The sequence below is a fragment of the Marmota monax genome, unplaced genomic scaffold (genome assembly GCF_021218885.2).
Source record: "Marmota monax isolate L192 unplaced genomic scaffold, Marmota_monax_Labrador192_F-V1.1 WCK01_AAM20220418_F8-fsc00022, whole genome shotgun sequence".
NCBI lineage: Eukaryota > Metazoa > Chordata > Mammalia > Rodentia > Sciuridae > Marmota > Marmota monax.
This window is the reverse complement of record NW_026695215.1, coordinates 16,407,414-16,429,802: the sequence shown is the minus strand read 5'-3', so window position 1 is coordinate 16,429,802 and position 22,389 is coordinate 16,407,414. Positions and strand designations below refer to the sequence as shown.

The 22,389-nt window shown below is 48.3% G+C and overlaps 1 protein-coding gene and 1 long non-coding RNA gene across 2 annotated transcripts in view; one reads left to right on the top strand and one right to left on the bottom strand.

Moving 5' to 3' along the window:
* Positions 1-22,389, bottom strand: part of Nmnat3 (nicotinamide nucleotide adenylyltransferase 3) — a 141,920-nt gene that overhangs the window by 101,463 nt on the left and 18,068 nt on the right. The window lies entirely within an intron of this gene.
* Positions 16,541-19,524, top strand: LOC124084351 (uncharacterized). The gene is made up of 2 exons (XR_006849093.2): positions 16,541-16,980; positions 18,467-19,524. It is a non-coding gene; the product is annotated as an uncharacterized LOC124084351 (long non-coding RNA).

Genomic DNA, 22,389 nt, shown 5'->3' with positions numbered 1-22,389 from the left:
TGACATCCATAGTCACAATCTGCTTGTGACCTATATTTCCAACCTCATAGTTCACCTTCCAACTCCTTCCTCGTCTCTGCTCCATCAGATTGCTTTCCACCCGTCCTGAGTGCTGGGCTCACTCCCACACTGTGATGTCAGCTAATGCACGTCTTGAAGGGCCCACCTCCTCCAGGAAGCCCCCCTCTGGTTGCCACACCTCCTTGGACCTTTCTCTCATATCTCATTACAGGGCACCTTGTCCACTGTCTGTCTCTTCTACTGAACAGTGAGCTCCTTGAGGGCAAAGGATGTGTTTTATACTCTGCATTCCCTGCTCCTAGCGCTGGGTCTTGCTCAGAGTAGCTGTAAGACCGTGTGGAACAATCAAATGGTATGGATGAGTTTGAGACCAGGACAACGTCGAGGGGCAGTTCTCCATGGATCACTCCGTGTCTAAGCAGCAAGGCATTGACTATCTTTTCAAGAATATTTGTATAGTGAACAGCAGCCTCGGAAAGTAGATAATGTCATCTTCTGGTGCAAAGGCGGGCATAGTTACTATCTGGTATGATGAGGTTTAAATCTCTTTGGAGCAAATTATAGGGATGTTTGTTGCCCTTTCTAAAATATTTGGGTTCCCTAAGTGTGGGGTTTATTTCCTGTAACAAAATGCACTGCATGTGAAGGTATGATTTCACTTCTTCACTTGACCCTTTGTTCTACAGCCTAGGAATGCGGCACGAGAAAACCTCAAATCTAACTACGGCTACTGCTGGGAGTAATGCAGTCCCTGGTCTCTGACTCAGGATCCTCGTGTTTCCTTCCAGCATCTGTGAAAGTGGCATGGAAACTTGCTACCTTGCACGTAGGGTAAAGTCTCAGACCCTTAAAGTTCTTGCCAGACAGGAAAGTAAATTCTGAACCGCTTCTGGTGGCACAGGAAATACCATGGGGGTGGGGGGCGGGGGTAGATCATTGAGAAGGATGTTGGAAAGATATTAGAGGCCGCGAGACCCTGACTACACTTTTCCATGTAGTATATTCTTTTATTTTTGTCATAAAGACACTCAGGCACAAATGACCGTCCACACAACTGCAGCCAGATGCCCTTATGTGGAAGCGTGGTTGCGGAACCCCCTTTCCTGGTGCAGACTGCACATGGGGGCTGGAGGTGGAGGGCAGGGCAGGCTGCCTGGAGCACTCTGGTGGAAAGGGTCAGTGAGCTTCAGTGCAGGTGGTGGGCTCCAGTCAACAGAGTGGAGTCAGACAGGAGGGCCAGGGGCCCGGGGTCTGCCCAGGGTACCTGGGTGGGTGGAAAACAGGCTGATGATCTTGAAGCATCTTGAACTCAGAAGATGAGCCAGGCTGTTTTCTGGTTTTAAGGAAGGAAGATTCTAACAAAGGAGAAAGAAAAGTTTCCCAGGAAGGCCGTGTGACAGCTGTCCTTCCTATACTAGTATCAGTTTCGTCCCTAAGTTCTCAAATCCCCTTACACTGAATTTTCGGACCAGCCCTAAATCAGAATCTCAAAGTTCTAACTGAGTAGATGCCTTTGTTTTATCTTGTTTGTTCATCCACTAACACAAGAAAACCAGCTGCCGTTGCTACCAAGTTCCCCAAGGCCACAGGAGGGGGACCCCAGGGGATATTCAAACACTGGAGAGAGGCAAACTTGGCTAGGCTCCCCTCGAAGGCAGAACAGACCAGAGAGGTTCAGCAAATCACAGCAGGGGGATGCAAACAATGGTTCAATGCTCAAAGGCAGGCTGAGAATTTCACTGGGCACGATGGCCAAGTTCAGAGCCGTTCTCTCCAGTCACATGTAATATAATTTCCTCTACAAATCATAAGCCGGGCAGCCCATCTTCCCTTCTTCACTGGGCTAGGAGCAGACGGCCGTGGTGATGAGCAGATCTCTGCACATGTGGGCAGTGATCTGTGAAGTCAGAGCAGAGCTGATCCAGGTTTGGGGCTGAGAGTAATTCACATTTTAACAGAATCCCTCCGACATATAGCTAATGGTATGCACGATCTCTATTGCGTTGGCTGGAAGTGAGGCCAGAATGGTGGGTAGTTCACAGGAAAGACTGTAGCCTCTCTCTGAGTCTTGAACACACAAACTTAATTTTGTTTCTTCCCTCAGTTATTGCTTGAAATTGGACTGGCGGGGCTGGCAGGACATGCCATGTCCATGTCCCCACCAAAGCTAATGCATAGGCTGCCATTTTTCATGAACAGGAGGACATCTGCAGATAAACAGACAGACTTGGGACATGGCTTCCGTCCTTGGACTGAAGCTGCCTGTGCCTGAGCTTGGGGGTACCTCTGTGAGGGAGAGAGTCGCAGGCTCTGTGGCTCTGAGCAAGTCCTCCAGGCCTCCACACAGTGAGGATAACCCACAGCTGGGTGTTGTGAGAGTGAATTAAAGACACCGAGGACTCCACCCTTGCACCTCTCTGGAAGGGGGAGGGTACTTTCCATTTTTGTGCCATCAAGGATCAGGACCCATACGGGCTAACCCTGCATCAAGACACCAGTGTCCATGACGGACTCGGCCTGTCCCTGCAAGAGCAAGACCGATGAAACCGCCACCGTCTGAGGGTGTCCAGCTGCTTTCTGCCTCAGATGGGACAGACTAAGAAGGCTGATGTGTGTCCCAGAAGCTACACACAACACCCCAGCGGATCCTGCACCAGGCTCCCTCCCACAGAGCTCCTGACTTTGCTTATTGTGTGTGGATTTGGAAACCAGCAAAGAGAGGTTACTGTGTATTGTGGTGCTACGTCTTGACCGATGGCTCTTCTGTGACACAGGGCAATCGATGAGTGTGCAGGCCACAAGCACAAGTTCTGTAGTTGGAGCAGAGAGGCTATTCAGAGGTTCAGGCAAAAGGTGGCTGGCCCTGGGGTAACAGGCCACTCCTGGGGTTTCAAGGTCAAGGAATGGAGCCAGAATCCATCCCCCAGTCAGGCCAAAGGGATTGAAGGGCACCCCTTGGCCACAGAATGAGGTAAGTCCAGAGGAGACGTGTGGTGACATCTCACCTGGGTATGTTGGTCTCACAAAATCAGCGCAATAATAGTCTTAGTACAAAATAAAATGCAGGCTAAGATTAAGTGATCTAAGGTGACTGATCTCCATGAGCAGATATCACAGAGGGATGTGTGATGGCCAAGGAGAGCTCACGGGTCCTTCCTGTGGCACAGGGACCCCCCTTGGCTTCTGGCTAGCAGACCCCCATGCTGTCCTCTCAGAGACAGGGGCACAGATCCAGCAGGAAGTACAGCACCATGACCCCCATGGTGGCCCATCCCTTTGTGGTAACTGGTCGTGGGTGACCTCATTCTGCTCAGTGAGTGGCAAGAGGAGGGACCTGGAGGCCACTGGGGTAGATTCCCCAGCTGATGAGGAGCAGTGAGAGAATGGCCCTTTTCTGTGCTTCTCTGACCCTTCCTGCCTGCCCAGGAAACTGTGGTGCAGGGATCTGACACTTGGGGCTGCTGCAGCCTTCCTGTGCCATGAGGGAAGGCCCACAGAACCACAGTAGCCTTGTACTATCTGTCCCTACCACGATGACATGAAATGCTAACTATCTTTACTGCTGAGACTACTATAGGTCAGGTGCTCAGTGACTTGGGGCCCAAGGCATCCAAAGAGACACGTCCCCGCCTCCTGCCTTCTAGCAGTGGGCCCTGCTATGGGCAGAAAGTGGGTCCAGTATATGGACATGGGTGGTCTCTGCAGGACCCAGCCCTCAAAACCACATAGGAGACAGGCCACACGGCTCCAGGAAACCATGCTTCGCAGGGACAAGGCAGAGAATGGATGTTGACCTCACAGGGACTGGGGGGGAATTTTCTAGGATCGTTTTGGGAAAATACAGTTTCTGGTTGGTGCTGCCATCTTAGGACTAAGGGAGGCTTCCTCTGGGGCCTCTCAGCAAACTCCCCTTGACTGCACTCAGTGTTCCGTGGGCCCCGTGGGGACCTTGCTGGGGACAGCTCTGTATCTGGGAGAAAGGTCTTCCTGCCCCTGAAGGCTCCCTCTGGAACATTCCTCTCTCCTGGACGGGACAGCCCTGCTCTCCTGCCCAGTGCTGCGCGCTTCCCCACTGTGTGCCGTGGCCTGAGCCACCCAAGCGCTGTCACCTCCTCCTTCAGGGCCCTCTGACGACAAGGCCTTTCCACCAATGTCTCCCCATGGGACTTTGCTCCCCCAGCACCCAGCCCATATGACACTGTCCCTCAAAGATTCTTCTACACTGAGCAATGGAAAACACACCTGATTAAAGAATAGGCAAAAGACTTGGTAGCCACTGCTCTAAAGAAGACCAACATGCCATGGAGCTTGTGAAAAGATGCTCAGGTCAGGACTAAGGGAGGCAGATCAGATCCACAGCGAAAGACCTCCATCCCCGGAGAGACGAGAGAGCAGGTGTTGCGGAGATGTGGAGAACGGGAACCCTGGGCATTGTTGGCAGGGACAAAAAACCATGTGCTGCTGTAGAAAATGGCACTGAGGTTCCTCGAAAGGTTAAAAGTAACATTTCCACGTGATCCACCAATCCCAGCTCCTAATGTACACTCCACACAGTGGAAAGCAGCCACAGAAACAGCTTTCTCTAGAGCCAAGTTTCACAGCAGCATTATTAATAAGAAACCAAAATGTGGACGAAACCCAACCTTCCATCGAAGGGTGGATGAATAAACAAAATGACTGGAACAATAAAAGGACACTGTGTGCATATAATGGAATATTTTGCAGCCTGAGAAAGGAAAGGAATTCGGACATAGGTTACAAACGGATGGACCTTGAAGTCGTTATGCTAAGCAAAATAAGGCAGTCACAAAGGGACAAATATGACTTCAGTTACTTGGGGGACCTAGAAGAGTCAGATTCATAGAGACAGAAAGCTGAAGGCAGGCACTGGGCCCTGGGAGGAGGGAGGTGGCAGTTACTGTTTAATGCTTATGGATTTAAGTTTGCACAACAAAGTCAGTGTGCTACTGAACTGCGTGCTTAAAAATGGTTAAGATGGTGAACTCTATGTTATGTGTATTTTATGATTAAACATTTAAATCTAGCGCTCTCCTGTGGGAAGCCTTCTGACACCAGGCTCTGTTTCTCTGTGGTATCACGCACAGGCAATCACGTCTCAAAAGGATCCTGAGAGGGCAGAAATCCTTGTCTCAAGTCTTTGTTTTCTGTCCCATTAGGATTAGAGGCTGCTCCCGACATCACTCCTACTCAGGGCATTTCCAAAAAGTGAACCAAGAAATCCCCCTTTCATCACTCAGCCAATTTGAGCTTGTGTAACACTTCAACCCAGGTCAACCCAACTGATGATGGGCTTGGTCTGAAATATAAGCACACCGAAAATAAGGGAGGGACCCTAGAGACTGCTGGAGAACAAAGGAAAGAAATTCACAGATAAAAAAAGGATGATAATAAGACTGGCATCTGACCTCTTATTTGCAAAATTACGTGTAAAGGGCCATGAGAAAATGACTGCATACTTCTGAAAGAAAATAAGCATTAAATTCTCTCTGGCTGGAGTACCAATTAGGTATAGGAACAGGAAAAATCCACTTTGCAGATCTGAAAGTTTGCCTCTCGGCTCTCCTGGGTGTGTGGTGCTGGGGGCTGCACCCAGGATCGGGCGTGCTAGGCAATGCTATACCGCGAAGCTCCACCCCAGCCCCTCAGGCACTCTTTCTTGAGAAGTTCTTTGAGGATGTGTTCCAGCAGAACAAAGAAGGAAAACCAAAAGGTACAATATAAGGTCTCCATCCATACCAGGAAATGGGCAGCTAGCATGAAAGTCGGAGGGGCGGGAGGGCAACCACCCAGGCAGAACACAACAATGGGGCTCTCAGAAAACAGAACACTGAAGAGGCTCAGAGCACTGGGGACATGCGAATGCACTTCCCCTCTCAACGATAAGGACAATAACAACGGCGGATAATCCAAGCAAAATAATAATAACAACAACAACAACAACCCCCTGAGAGTGGCAGGGGCCAAAATGCATGTGAATTAAAATGAGACATGATTTTAAACTCGTGATGGAATGTAAGAAAATTCATGTGACCCTAATACTGGAGTATTCCTTTATGTGATCCATGGCTATGTGGCCCAGGAGGGAGCATGCATGAGGTCATAAGCCACACTTCCTATTCATGGTGCTCAATAGTTGGAGCCAATCTTGCAAAAAGACATTCATTGTGAATAAGGAAGAGAAAGGCACAGGCAATATAAGGACAGCTACTGAGCAGAAGTGGGTGGAGGGAGAATGTTGGGAAGAGGGAAAAAGCACTAATATGTTCTTCTTAACTCCAGGAGAGTCTAGATACTGATTAAAGTTGATGAACAAGAAACAGAATTGATTGTGAATAACAAATATGGGGAAATAGTGCCTTAAGAGAGGACTTCATTTCTCTAATTGCTAGAGATGTGGGACACATTTTCATATGTTTGTTGAGTGTATTTCTTCTTCTGTGAAGTGTCTGTTCAGTTCCTTAGCCGATTTATTGATTGGATTATTTGGGGTTTTTGGGGGGTATTAAGTTTTTTGAGTTCTTTATACATCCTAGAGATTAATGCTTTATCAGAGGTGCATGGGGTAAAGAATTTCTCCCAATCTATAGGCTCTCTCCTCACGTTATTAATTGTTGCCTTTGCTGATTTGAATCTATCCCATTTATCAATTTTAATTTGAATCCATCCCATTTATTGATTCTTGATTTTACTTCTTTTGCTTTAGGACTCTTGTTAAGGAAGTCAGATCCTAGCTGATGTGGTGAAGGTTTGGATGGAGTTGGAGAATATCATGCTAAGTGAAATAAGCCAATCCCACAAAAACCAAAGGCCAAATGTTTCCTCCAATATGTGGACCATAATTCACAATAAGGGGTGGGGGGACACTAGGGAAGAATAGCGTTACCTTAGATTAGGTAGAGGGAAGTGATGGGAGGAGAGGAGAGGGGATGTGAGGATAGGAAAGATAGTAGAATGAAACAGACATTATTACTGTATGTATATGTGTGACTGCATGACCAATGTGATTCTGCAACATGTACACTCAGAAAAAATGAGAAATTATATCCCTCTGTGTATGATATATCAAAGTGCATAAATGCATTCTACTGTCAAGTATAACTAATTAAAACAAATTTAAAAATTTTTAAAAAGAGAGGACTTCAAATATTTTTTTTCATAAAATGAAATGAGAAGGCAGGCAGTTCAGGGCTGTAGCAGCAGCTATGATATCAGTAGCCTGGGATCCCTCTAGATTTTTTTTTTTCTAGCATTCTTAGAACATGCCTCCCATTTACCTTCAAGATTGCCTCACTGTCACAAGATAACTGTCGCGGCTAGAGCCATCATATCTGTGTTCCAAGTGGGAAGAGGAAGAGTGAAGGAGGGCAGAAGAAGCCAACTCTCTCTGTAGTCTTCCTGCAGCCCCACCCAACAACGTCTGCTCACACCTCACTAGCCAGAATGCAAGGAAAACCATCACAAGAAAATCTGAGAAGTGTAGTTTTTAGAGGATACATTGATTTTTTTTTTTTTTTAATAAATTGGGTTTGGCCAGATGTGATGGCACATGCCTGTAATCCCAATTATTAAGGGAGGAAGTAGCTCAGTGGCATCCCTGGGTTCAGTTCTCAGCATCAAAAAAAAAAGGAAGGAGGAGGAAAGGAAGGGTGCAGAGAGTACAAGTGAGTCAAATCTTTGCTTTTCATAATGAGACTCAGTGGCATAAAATTTAGAGCTGTGCATTTAACCCTCCAAATAATTAAAATGTCCAAGTCCTGCCTTTGGGATGTAGGCAGAGGGAAGGTGGGTGGAGGCAGAGCTGTAATTTTTCATGAAAAGCCCTTCTGTGTTAATTGATTTTAAAAAACATGTGTACATATTGCTTTGATTAAAAAGTCAGCAATAGTCTATTATGTTGGGAAGCCAAGTGTCACTGCATTTCTGTACCCTTGGCAACCTGCTTCTGGGGAGACATTTGGGTGTGTATTTTCAGTCCTGGCCACTGGCTTAGAAAGTGACACAAACTGGCCATATTTGGGCTTGCTTTATTCACTTCTTGCAGTTGATTTGTTTTGCTTTAAATTCGAGCCCTTCTCATTCCAGGTGCCTTAGGGGAAGGCAGACTGGGGACCACACATCGCCCTGCCCAGGTGCAGCAGGCGTACCTGGGTGCTGCCCTGTCTGCGGTGAGGTGAGGCCGGGGACACCTCCCCCCCCTCCGCTCCCTGGGCCCTGGTGGCTGGCGGGTCCTCTGTGCAGGGAAGCGTGCTCTCCCCTGCCTCTCTGCACTCTGGATCGCTGTCCTCATGTCTCTATAATATATTAACAGGCAGTGACCAAAGGGAGTTCTGCTGAAATCGGCAGGAGTTTGGGCCATTTTGGACTAAATCCTAGAAGCCCATGATAATGCTGAGCACTGCAGTTTAATTTATGAGCATGCAGGTCTGCTGTAAAATTGGGGGATGGAAATAGAAGGCATTAGCATTTGCATGGCAAGGGCAAGGCCAAGTCCAAGGCCTTTCTGGGGGAGGACTGGAGAGTCAGAGGGAGCAGCTGTCCTCTTTCCATTGAACCTGCGCACACTGACCCATCCTTGTATTCTAACACGGCTAACTGCCTTAGAAGCACACGCTTCCCGGGTCTTTTGCCCTTAATGTCGCCCACCACCCACCATTGTTTTTTAACAAGAGTTGAATATCTGGGCAGACTTCAGAAGGAATGTCATGGTGTGGGCGTGTTTTTGATCTACACGGGGGAAGGTGGGATGAACCACTTCTCAACCTCATTTGAGGTAGGACATGCAGACTACCCTACTGCCACACATTTCTAAATTAAAAAGAGGAGATGGGCACATTTCACCTGAACTTGCTGCAGCTAGGTGTGCAAGTTCATGCCATGCAGTCTCTGGGTTAAGGAGCTTGCCAACCGGAGACTTTCTTTCTGTCTGACCTTGGCTCTGCCACCTCACCAAATTGAAGCCAATTTTCAATGCACAGAGCAAAATAATTTGGACTTCCTTGTAAATGAAAATACATTCTTCCAAAGAGTTCAAGGGAAATATCACGGGTGCCCCCAAAGCAAGTTAAAATGCTGGGAAACATAGGTTAAAAAAATCCTATCATAGTAGATTTAATAATGTCCCCCAAAGATACCAGGTTCCAACCCCCAGAAAATGTAATTATTATTTTATTTGGAGAAAAGGTCTTAAAGATGAGAACAAGGTAGGGGTCTTGAGATGAGGGTGCTGCCTGTAATCACACACATCCTTAGAAGGGGGAGACAGAGCAAGACAGGATACACACATAGAAAGCCACATGCAGAGGGAGACGGAGAAAACCGGATACGCTGGCCTTGAGGACTGTGGTGGATGTGGCCACAAGCCAAGGAGTGCCAGCAGCCACCAGAGGCTGGGCCAGGCCAGGAACAGATTTCCCCTAGAACTTGGTTTCCAGATACCGAGTTCAAACTGTGAAAAAAATAAATTTTTGTTGTTCTAAACTGCCAAGTGTGTGACAGTTTTTTAAAGCATCCATAGGAAACTGATGTACCCATAGGGGTACAGGAGGAAGGGTTTCAGTTTATACAAAAGCTGTCCCTAACACTCCAAGGTTCCTGGATGGTTTTGGGTAGAATTCAACGTCCTGCCTCCAGCAGGCATGAAAGAGGGTGGTTGTCACACAGGTGGGAGCCGGACCACTGCCCACTCCCAGCCTTGGGCAAGGTGCCCGCCCAGGGCAGAGGCTGAGGGACTGGAAAACAAAACCAGTGTAATTCCTAAAGCCAACATCTGAACAGGTAAAGCATGAAAGCGGGCAGAGGAAGTGAGGGATTTGAGAAATTTCCTGTGAATTAACCATAGCGCTGCTATGTCTGTGTAGGTGTGTGTGTGTGTGTGTGTGTGTCTGTAGCACATCTTCAAATAAATGCGGTGTAATTATTACTAAACACAGCCAGATGTCTGCAAGCATATGTTAGCAGGTGATTCTCTGCAGGTTTATCTGGAATAATGAAAAATTAGGAACCTGAAAGTCTACTACAATAATAATGGTTAAATTCCATGTAGTACTAGGCAACTGTTTTTTTAAAAGAGTGACATTATTTCTACATGTACTGATGTGGGAAGCTATTACTGAGTAAATATAGGGTGAAGAAATACAAATTGCATAGAGTATTAAATTACTTAAACCAAGCAATCTATATTACTGTTACACATGGTGTATATTTTCCTATATACTTATGAATTTGTTGGAGGTGTGCACATTTGACAGTAAGCTTTCAACTTCTAAGGGAAGGAGGAGGGTTCTGGGGATGGCAGCAGGAGTGGCCAGACTTGGGCTTTATTAGTACTATTTTATGCTGACCTGATTTTTCCCCTAAGCTCATATACGAGTTCCTCCTTATCCACAGTTCTGCTTTCTGGTTTCAATTTCCCACAGTCAATCTCATCTGAAAATATTAAATGGAAAATTCCAGAAATAAACAATTCATAAGTTTTAAATCCCAAGCTATTCTGAGAAGTGTGATGGAATCTTGTGCTATTCCACTTTATCCCACCCAGGACACGACTCATCCCTTTGTCCAGCACAGTATCCGTGCTGTATATGCTACCTGCCCATTCATCACTGAGCAGCCATCTCAGTTATCTGGTTGACTGTAGTAGTATTACAATGCTTGTGCTCAGGTAACCCTTATTTAACTTAATAATGACTCCAGAGTGCAAAAGTAACAATGCTGGCAATTTGGGTATGCAAAAGAGAATCTGTAAAGTGCCTCCTTCAAATGAAAAGGTGAAAGTTCTCAACTCAATAAGAAAATAAAATCCTATGCTGAGGTCACCAAGATCTATAGTAAGAATGAATCTTCTCCATGAAGTCATGAAGAAGGGAAAATGAAATTTGTGCTAGTTTTGCTATTGCCCCTCAAACTGCAGAAGCTAGGACCACAGAGTGTGACTGAGTGCTTGGTTAGGTGGGAAAGGCATTCAGTGACAGGGTTTGGCACTCTCTGAGGTTTCAGGCATCCATCCACTGGGGAGTCTCAGAACGCATCTCCATCAGATAAGGGGTTGGGGGGACCTCTGGTGCTATTTCTAGTCTTGAGGGAAAAAAAGGCAGAAAGGCAATAAAATGTGCTCTGAGAGCCTTAGCCAGCAGTGTCAGGAGAACAGTGGCACTCCTCGGGGACTGTGCCCTGTGAAGGGCTGTGCGGTCAACAGTCTTGACCCTGCTGTGGCATCTTGAGGTCTCCTGCAGCCCCGCTAGTGCCCAGCGGCAGGAGGCAGAAAGCCTGGCATTTATACAGAGTTCTCTGGCACTGCTGCCACCATGTTCTCATTTAAAGGTATAAAAAAGACACAGTCAGTGGCCAAAGTCTCCAGCAGGTCTATCTTTGGTCTCTTCCAAGGCAGGGGGACAAAGTCACAGTTCACTCCCAGCAGTGTCACACCGAAGCCAAGGAGCTTCACACCATTGCTCCTGAGAAGTCCCACAATTCTACATGGCACTGTTTCTAAAGGTTGTGTCACCCCCCATCCCAAGGGTGACAGTTTTCTCACAAGTGAGCATACAGTTCCTGCAGGGCTCAGCATTGTGAGTTGCTGGCCTGGAAAGGAGGCATTACTTCTTTGAAAAGGACTCTCCTATCCCCCTCCTAAGGGCACAGCTGAAGTCTCTGGTGCTCCCCCACAGGCACAGGAAGCCTGCCTGCCTGCCTGCCCAGGGGAAGGTCAGTGTGGATTACTACCCAAGCAGGCTGCCCGACAGCTCGCCCAGAGGGAGTGGGTACAGCCAGGAAAATACACAGGGACCACAGCAGCAGCTCAGGGGCACTGACAAGACGCATGGGTGTGTCTCAAGACCCCTACGCAGAGATCCAATTTCTAGACAAGAAACTATCAGTCCAACTCCCTTTTGGATACACACAGGCAGGGGCAGGGGTCACTTCTATCTCAAACACACGCTACAGGAGCAAAGCGCTTTGAGAGAGACAAGTCCCTTTAAAAACTGCTTCCATGATGCTTCTTAGTGAAATTACTGCTTTCTGCTGAAAGGAACCAATCCCCTTTCTTCCCCATAACACAAAGTGTTTACCCTTCAAGGTGTGTTCCTTCAAGATTTGCTGCGAATCTGAAAAACTCATGACACTGTACGATTGCTTTCTGTTAATTTCAGGAAGGCCTCTCCTCTTCTGTATTCAGAAGAAATTGCCACCAGAACACACATTATTGGGAGGAAGACCCTTTTTTAAGTAGAGGCAATGCTCTTTCTAGAAGGCTTATGCTTAATTGAAATATTTAGCCCTGCTTATTTGGTGCTTTTGTATAATATAACATCAGATCCAAAATCCCACTTTACAGTTAAGAAAACTGAGGACCAGAGAGGTGACATTGCTTAACCGAGGTAACGAAGCAAGTTAACGAAGCTAGAATTGGAGCCCCAGGCTCCAACCCCTTGCCAGGGCTGGGATTTCTACCACACTGTGACGTTTAGGCTTAATCTAAAGTTCACATGGCATGCACCATTGCATGTAGCCCTGTACCAGGGCCAGTTGACACTAGGGGACAGCATGGCAGATGCATATGATCCTTTCTATGAAGGAAATATTTCAGGGAATTCTAAGGCTAAAATAGACCTGGAGGGATCTGTACTCCATTTCCTCTCCTTGAGGCAGAAGCTGGACATCTCTCCAAGGGAGAAGGATCTATCTTATTTCTGAAACCTTTCAGGGACAATTTCACAGCTTCACTTACAAAAGGGACTATCTGATTTCCCTTCAACAGGAGGATCCAAGAAACAACCAGAGAAAACTGACAAGTAGTTTTTCAAATAAATATAAGTAAATAAAAGCCTCCTCACTGTGATACCTCCAAAGTGATCATGTGAAGTAAGTTTCTGGTTTCATCCAAGATGAACCTTTCAAACTGTAAAAGGAAAACATTCTGGAAACAGAGAAGAGCTTGGAGTCCTCCCAGGACCTCAGCTGTGGGTTTGCAGAAGGGGTAAGAACGTGAGCCACTCGGGCCTGGTCATATGAGAACCTGGACAGCAAGTCTGGCAGACAGACACCTACTGAGCAAAAAGCACCTGGGCACGAAAACGAAGGTGCTGGAGACTGGGCAAGGGCTCCTGCCCGATGGTTTTCACTTTAAGTTTCGTAGGAAGCCCCCATTTTTTTACAGAGTAGTTCTGCATTAGGCCTCAGTTCCAGAAAGTGCATTTCCAAGTAATCTGAAGGGAAAAATAAGATAAAAACAAAATAGATTAAAAACTCCTCCAGTGATTCCACGTATATTCATGCTCAATAATTCCAAAGCCAGAGGTTATCCTGAGAGGAGGAAGTCGGCCTAACATGCGTGATATTAAGGGAGCGGAAGCTAATAATGTGTGGCCGTTTATCTGCAGACGATGCGGCTGACCCACCGCCAGTGGCTTTGAACAGCTTTTCCATCAGAAGTGCTGAGATTCCAGGCTCCTGAAAACCCAGGATGCAGCTCCAAGGCAGCTGTGGGATTAAGGTGGCCCCACATTTGGGGTGCAGCCTAGGCTGCTTGTGATGGAGAGCAGAGTAAACCCCCAGGGTAGCCAAGCTCTGGGCAAGGACTTCAAATAGCTCTTTCTGCTGGTGCAAAGCAAGGCTTCTCTGGATGCCTCCGGCCCTCTCCCTCAGGTAGAGGGAGACTACACCCCTCTGTCCTCACCAAACAGAACACCTAGACCCCTCTCCTTGCTGTGTGCAACCCTCACTTGCTATCCAGTTCAAGTCTGAAAGGGTCTCACCAAGAGCCCTGAAAGATCAGGCTGGGGTTGATTCTGGAAGGAAGGCTCCTGCCCTGGGGTCGACCCCATGCCAGCCAGTGCCCAAGCCCAGAATGGGGTCCCAGGAGACTTAGCATATCCTAGAAGAGCCACGCCAGTCAAAAGCCATAATCCATGAGGTGTGAGCCTCAGGGCACCCATACCCTGTAGGGGGATGTGAACCTAAAAAGCTCTGGTGGACCAATTGAGAAAAGCTGGAGAGTGAGTCTCTGAGTTGGATCATGTCATTATTACCCATTTAAGGGGACCATTGCTATTTGTTTTATACCCATTATTTCAATTCCATGCTGTGACTCTACCCCTGCAGAAACAAAATTTGGTCACAGAGAAGTGAACCCATGTGTTCAAGGTTGCACATCAAGGACTCACCGGACCCCGTGAGGGTCCTTGGCTGCTGCTGCCTCCCAGGATCGGGGTGTGAACTGGAAGCCTGTGGGTGGCAACAGCACTTCTCAGTTATGCCTGGGCCCCAGAGGCCCTAGTGGGGGACTTGACTGTTCCAACTCCCAGGTTCCCAACTGCACAACGTTTAGGTAGAATAGCAAAACTCTCCAGCGTAAATTAAATCCACTTTAATTTTGAAAGCAAAAATGAACAGAGCCTTGCAGTCTGTCTCCCTAGGAGACAGCACCGAGAGCCAATAAGCCACCATCCCTCCCCTCCCCAGAGAGCGGCTAGGAGTCACCACAGAACTGAAAGCAGGTGGTTTTCACGGTAACTCTAGAAGTTCAAAGTCAAATCCACTAAAGAAACATGGGAGCTTGGTACACTTAACCAGAGACATGCATTTACTTAAAAGAGGATTCAAAAAAGACTTCAAAACACAAAATGAGTTTCATGAAAAGTCTCTTACTCCCACCTTCTTGAAACAATGGGGTGCAAATGTTACAGGACAGAATTGGGGGAGGTCAAGGAATCATTGCTTTGTAAATGATCTTCCTGGTATTATTTTGTCATTTTCTGTTCCCTCTATGTTTTATAAAAATCTTGTTTGGATTAAATGACTCCTAAGGGGTCATTCTGCAAATAAAATAGGACTAGGATGTGTTTTTTTTTTTTTTTTAATTTCAAGTTTAAAAAAAAAATCTCAACACAACAGACACTAGTATGGCAATATGTAAATCAATGGATGTGTAACTGATGTGATTCTGCAATCTGTATATGGGGTAAAAATGGGAGTTCATAACCCACTTGAATCAAAGTATGAAATATGATATATCAAGAACTATGTAATGTTTTGAACAACCAACAATAAGAAATTTTAAAAAAATCTCACATGTCTCAATGTGTCACAGAATAATGAAAATGGTGGTTTTGTTAAAGACCTCATAATTTTAAAAAACCGGTTAAATTAAAAATAATACAAGTCAAAAGTTGTTAAATGTTTAAGTGAGGGGAAGCCATTATTTTCGAACAGATCCTGTGCTTGTGGGTTCTTGGTGACCATTTTCCTGAGTCAGAGTCTTGACAGCGATCAGACAACCTGTGTTCTGGGACCCTCCCACGTCCACAGCCTCCCTTTGGCGTGGCCTCTCAGCTCACTTCTGTAGGCCAATCTCTGGCCTCTCTGCCTGGGCCCTAGCACACGGGGCACCCCTCAGTTGCTACCTCCTGAAACCCAAGCTGCCACCATGCACCGTCTCTGTGACATGGCCCCACACCCACGTTATCAACCTTGCTGAGGGCACCTTGTGGGGGACACCCCTGAAGTCGATTCTTCCTCCTGCATCTGAGACCAACCCACCCCTTCTTAATGTTCCTGGTCTTCAGCCTGGCACACAGAAGGTGCTTGATAAATACTTGCTCAGTAAAGGGGACAAGTACCTTGGACCCCTTTTCCTTGGACATATGTGACCTGGACCGCTGGCCTCCTTCCTTGCTGGAGCTCTCCTCTCCCCCTGGGTGCCCCGCCCCCTCAGTGCCTCTGCACTGTCTCCTCCAGGTCCCTGGGAGTGACCAGTGTACCATCACCCAGCAAGTTGCTCGGGAGGTTGTTTTCCCCTCCCAGCCCCTCCTACTGCTCCATTTACCCATCACCAAGTCCTCTGCATTCCCCTCCTAGACCTCTCTCCACCTCCCTCCGTCCACTCCCTCTAACACCTGGGCCAGGCCCTGCCCTGCTTCTCACACTGGGGCTGCTGTGTGGCCGTTCCACTTTCTCTGTGCAGCTCTTCAGCTGGCTCAAGGTGAGCCTCTGCTGGCCTCTAAGCCTCAGGGGTTGGCCCCTCCACACGCCCCACTCAGCAGTGACTGTCCCAAGGGCGGCACAGGCGCACTCTCACCAGGGCTGGGATGTGGACTGGGCGGCCACAGAGAAGCAAACGGTGAAGTGGAGAGTCGGGAAGGCCCTGTACGTGAACTTTGGTCACAACTTAATACCTCAGGGAGGTGCCTCGAGCCAGAGCAGGATGTGGAGCTCTCACGAAGCCCATCCCTGAGGGAGGGCCCCCCACTTCAGCTTCGTCTAGATAGGAAGTCACCTGAAGAAACACAAGAAGCAGCGCGAGGACAGAATCACCTCGCTTTCTGTCCCCTGCCCCCCTCTCCACAAATCTGTGACAGTCTAGTTCTCCACCCATGCCTGGCAGGAGGACCAGGGAGGGGACAGCTCCCACCTCGAATCCTTCCGGAACATTCCATTCGGTTCTCAAAAACTTCTCTTTCACCCTCACAGTCCACCCATTTCTGCAATATTTAACCAAGTTAGGCTATTCTGTTAACAAACGGAGCTGGCACTGACACACGAGAAGCCCAACGATGGCTGCCAAGTGTGGCCCACATGGGGCAGGGGCAGGCGGGTGGGGCAGGGCACTCAGCCCCTTGCCTCCGGCCTCTGTGCCTAGCAAGGGCTGGGCTTAGGCAAAGCCTGTGGAGTGGACATGAGCCTCCTGCAGCCCAGCCCTTCCCCGACAGAAGTCCTGGAGCCGAGCTGCCTGATGCCCTCTACCTGCTACCTGGGCTCCTCACACACACCGTCAGCCACATGTCACAGCTCAGACCAACTGACAGCACCTCAGCGCAACTGCTGGTCCCGCCTCGTCACCCCCCAGGTCCACACGCTGGAGACAAGCTACGTGGCCTGGGCAGGGGCATGTGGTCCTGGGCTGCCCTGACTCCTCTCACGTCCCTGGGTCTCCAGGAGCTGGTAGGTCACACAGCAGAGTCCTGGGTTGGGACAGCTCTGAGACCAGGATTTCTCTGGAATAGTGCCATTCGCTGCCCTGGTGGGTGACAGCCTCCACGCAGGAGTCACTCTTGAGTCCCTCTTGCTTCCCCAGGGCTAGGGGCGTGACAGGGACCCCAATGAAGAGCTAAGCATTTGGCAACCAATCTGCAGGTGAAAACCAAGTCAATTCCAACCAGGGACTGACTGAAATCTGCCCTGATCCATGACCCAGGAACTGGCTCTGCCAGTATAACAAGGGTGGTGGAGGGGAGCCCACCGTCGCTCTGTGTGCCCCTCACAGGCAGAGCCTGAGCTCCACGGGCCGCCCGGGGGAGCCGGCTCCATGCAGGGCCACAGAGCAGGGGTGTAGGTGGGATCGGCCTGCTTCCTGGGCTCACAACTGAGAAATGAATAAGACCGACCTCCCTCTCCTGCCCTTCAGTGCTTCTAATAATACCACAAGAATAAGATACAATGCAGCAAAAACACTGCTGTCCCGATGACGGTACAGAGGCACAGAGAATTTAAGACAGGCAAAACCACGAGGTTTCTTGGGCCCACCCTGCTTTTGACTTGAAGACTGCAGGCCTACCTCGCCATCCGCCCTTAGTTTAGATATAGACGGTCCTATATCTCAGCAGGCAGTGTAGAGTCTTATAGGATTTATTTTATCAATGACGAAGTCATAACTGTGCTTTTTCAAAGCCAAACTTTAAAGTCCCTTCAAGTCCTTGGCTTCCATTAATAATCCCTTCACTCCACAGACATTAAATAGCCTCTCCCGGGAGCTAGGCAGTGGGCCAGGAACCAGAGAGACCAGAGGGCACCCTGATGGTTACAACCCAGGGTGCTCAGCTGGTATGAACAGAAACAGGAGGAGAATTGGTGCACTGAGGAGGGGCTCTCAGGAGGAAGTAACAAGGGTTCTGAGTTTTGAAAAGTGAATAGGAATCAGGCAGGAGACAGGCTGGAAAAAGAACACCATTTGCAAAATCCTGGGGATGTGAGAGGCCGTCGGGGCATACTAGAGTTGCAGGAAGGGTGAGGGACGTGGGCCAGGTTGGCTAGAGCCCTGTGCTCTAGGTTGACAAGGTCAAACTGGACCCTGATGGAGGGGGCTGGTGAGCCCCTGCATGGTTGACGCAGGGGAACAATCAATCCACAAGTGATTACCTGAGGGTCCCTGAACAGCTGAGCCGCTCTTGGGACGCCTGCCTTTATTCACTGCTCCTGAGGCAACTGCAACTTAAAAGCCTCATTAGCAGGCAGCTCTCCCACCAACAGCTCAGCCGCCTTCCCTTCCGTAATGCCCTCTCTTTGAGGCCACAGCTACTTTCAATTGCAATCTAATTTCAAGAAGTGATAAACATATGCTCATGTTTCCATTTACAAGTTTTTGATTATCAGCCTGGCATTGTAGCTGCAAATTACCCATTTTCTATTATAATTATTTTTACTTCTCTAGATGAAGGTGGAGAAGAAGCACTTTTAAATTACTAAAGTGCCTGAGCCACAGAAGGAGGGAAGAAGCAAGCATCACCGCATCTTTAGCCTCCGGCAATAAAATAGAAAGAGTTTGCAAAAGGCGATTCGAGTATGGGCTGTGCTCACCATGATCCGTTTACCTAAAACCTGGCCCAGGTGACAGCAAGACAGGGAAGAACTCAGATGCGGGCACAATTGCTGCTTCTAAGGGCTCTCTAAAAGAAATTCCTTGAAAACTGCTTTAGGTGACAGGCAGGTACCCGGCACTTCTAGGCACCGGCTCTTGCCTTTTCTATTTCTAGGAGAAACTCTGAAAGGTGTGATTGACATCTCTCAGATGAGCTGCAGTGCCAGGTCACACTGGGATAGGAGTTCAGCCACGCTCACTGCCATCGAGGCCTCTCCAGAAGAAGACGGGGCAGGACCAGGGCTGGTGGGCGCTGCCTGGGGATCGTGGGGGGAAGACAAACCTCCTTAATAGATGGGAGACAATGAATCCAGGCCACTGATTGAAGGGAAACGGATTCTACCAAGCAGAGTGGCAGACATATTGGCAGCTTAATGTTCCATTTAATTGGCATGTAAAGTGAAGTGACAGGGAGCATGCAAATGAGGACGTGACTGTGGCTTTGAAGGTGCTACTGGCAGCTTTTGTTTTGAAAGTGCCGTTTGGACAAACTGAACAGTGTTATTTCTGGGATGATTGGTTAGTCAAGAAATTGTGCCATTGTGCTGACCTCCAGGTCCCTGACATCTTCCATGTATGACTGTGCGTCGTCCTGGGGACGCAGGTGTGGAAGACATAGTCCCTGCTCTTAAGGAACTCATTTTAGTGGGGAGAGGGGGAGTAAGATATGGAAAAAGCAAGTTGCTACTTAAATGTTCAAAACACCATCTGTGGAAAAACAAAAAAAATGTAAAACTGTAGTTGCAGGAATTCCAAATATTATCTTTTCACATTCTGAATCCTCATGGGTGACAATGATACACCAAAATCATAATAAATTGATAATAAAAGTAACAATTACAATAGATAAATGTAAGTGTACTGGGTACTTTTTAGGCCTACTAACTCCTATTTTGGCAGTACCTGTGCCTGTATCTATGCCGTCTTGGTGTTATCTTTAATTTGTGCACACGCTGTGTAGAGTTAGGACCATCTTATTTCTGAGAAGCCTGAAGGTGGAGTCCAGGTCCAAAGGCACAGAGCTAGGAAACACAGGGCAGGTAGGGGCTCCTGTGGGTCATGGGGATTGCGCCGTCTCACTTTCCATCTGAAGAGTCAGAGACAACAGGAGCCCGAGGGATCCAGACTGTTCCCAACTGAGCCTCAAGCTCTTTGGTATTCAAGATGGACTCCTTCGGGTTTTGGAGGAGACAACAGCATATTAACCACCCTTTAGACATCAGCCATAGGCTCTGCCCTTGAGAGTACATGGTTCTTCTCGTGCATCTCAAGATCCTCGAAGTAAGGAAGGGGACAGCAGGTTAGCTCTGACAGCACAGGGATCCCAGGGCATTCCATCTCCAATGGCAGGACAAGAGGCCTCCCAGGGGCCAGCAGAGGTGTGCCCCCGGTGGGGAAGTGTGCAGAGGCCATGTTGGGAGTAGTGTCACGAGGTGTCCCACATGATTATGTGCTGTAAGGGGTGTTGCTGGAGTCTGCCAGCGAGGGGTGTGAAGGGTGGTGTGGGTGTCGCATGAGGAGGCAGGTGTGTTGTGAGGGCAGACGATGCAGAGGCCACACTGCACTGTGTGTAAATCATGCCATGCAGTGTATACTAGGGTGTGCACTGTGAGTGTTGTGAGGTGAGTGGACAGGTTGTGGGGCTGTGCAAGGCAGGGAAGACCCTGAGGTCCAGAGTGGTGCCTCTGGTCAATGATATGGAGTCCCCTCCAGAACCCCCAACCAGGCCTGAGAAGGCTCTTCTTGCTCACTGAACCTGCCCAACCCTGGGGACAGTAAGCTCATACTCCAGTGCCCCCAACCTCAGCATCCCCTGGGTTCAGGATGGCCAGTGAGGCATCGGGGTGGCATGTTTTGGGGTCTTGTGGTTGGAGGGACTTGGGAGGTGCCCCTCTCTGTGGCAAAGCCCTGGGGCGCTGGCAGCTCACATCTAACACAGCCTCCCCAGGGCTCACTGCCCAAGCGAGCAGCCAGGAGCCTGCACAGGGGAGGGAAGGGAATGCCCTTGGCACCCCACCCCCCATACGGGCCTAGCGCTGGGGTGCCCAGACTCCCCATCTTCTCTCTGGGCACAGCGCCCCTTAATAAGCACCCTGCCCTCCACTCTTGGCTCATCCCTCCCATCCCCCTTGGGGAGGAGCCATCACAGCAAGACCCACTGGGCGGCTCCTTCTAGAGCTCAGGCAGCAGAAGAAGTACTCATTTAGAACATCGGTATTAACACCCCCACCTGTATTATTGAGGATCTCCAGCATACAGCAAAAGTGAAAGAACTTTAAAGTGAACACCTGGATGTCCATCCCCTAAATCTACAATTAATACTTTATGAAGTTTATTTGATCATACATCTACCCTTCTATTCATTCATCAATCTAGACTTTCTTGACACCTTTCAAAGACTAAGCCAGCAGAGCACTCAGCCCCGCCCACCTCAGCAGGTACATGCTGACCAGAGGTCAGCTTCGCTTTCTGTAAGGATTTGCTTAGCTTTCTTCCTGTCCCCCCACCCCGCCTCTGAACCCACAATGCACTGTGCCACTCTCAAGCACACTATTCAATGAAAATTTTTTTTGTAACTTTTTATTTTATTTATTTATTTTTATGTGGTGCTGAGGATCGAACCCAGGGCCTTGCACGTGTGAGGCGAGTGCTCTACTGCTAAGCCATAACCCCAGCCCCATTCAACGAATTTTGACAAATGCAGGGGTCCATGTCACTCCAACCCTAGCAACATCTGGAACATGGCCTTCACTGCTGAGCCCATCCCCCTTCCTGAAGCAACCACTATTTTAAGTCTTTAAAATGGTGGTCCTCCCTGTTTTAGGTATAAATGGAATCACACACGTCACCATCGCCTGCATCAGGCTTCAGCCAGCAAGGTCCATATGGTTTCACATTCATCCATATTGTTGTGTCAATCAATAGTGGCTTCTTTTCTGAGGAATTTTCTGTTATTTGTCGACACCACAGTTTATTCTCCTACTGACCAGTGACTTTATTTTGAAAGTACAGGTTGTCACCTAATCAGGGCTATTGTGTAACACAAGTTGCTCTTTCTTGCATTTAGACCTGTTTGTCTTATTGGCAGATTAGGTGTGCTCGGAGCTAGCACTGCTCTCCTTAGTCCACGAGAGTGTATAAAAAAACAAAATAAGTGTATTTCATCACCTTTGCAATAGAAAAAGGATCAAGAAACACAGTTTCGGGCTGGGGATGTGGCTCAAGCAGTAGCGCGCTCGCCTGGCATGCGTGCGGTCCGGGTTCGATCCTCAGCACCACATACAAACAGAGATGTTGTGTCCGCAGAAAACTAAAAAATAAATATTAAAAAATTCTCTCTCTCTCTCTCTCTCTCTCTCTCTCTCTCTCTCTCTCTCTCTCTCTCTCCCCCCCCTCTCTTTAAAAAAAAAGAAGAAGGAAAAAAAAAAAAAGAAACACAGTTTCAAGTGAGGCCTGGTGGTGCAGGCCAGCTACTCAGGAGGCCGAAGCAGGAGGACTGCAAATTCAAGGCCAGTCTCAGCAGCTTAGCAAGACCCTGTCTCAAAATAAAAATTTTAGAAAGAGCTGGGTATGCAGCTCAGGGGTATGGTGCTTGCCTAGAATGTGTGAGGCCACAGGGCTTCAACATAATCAAGACAATAAAAGCACAGTCCCAGAGTGGAGATTCCCCAAGTGTGATGGTCCAGGTGAAAACTTAAAAGTGTCAACAGGTAATA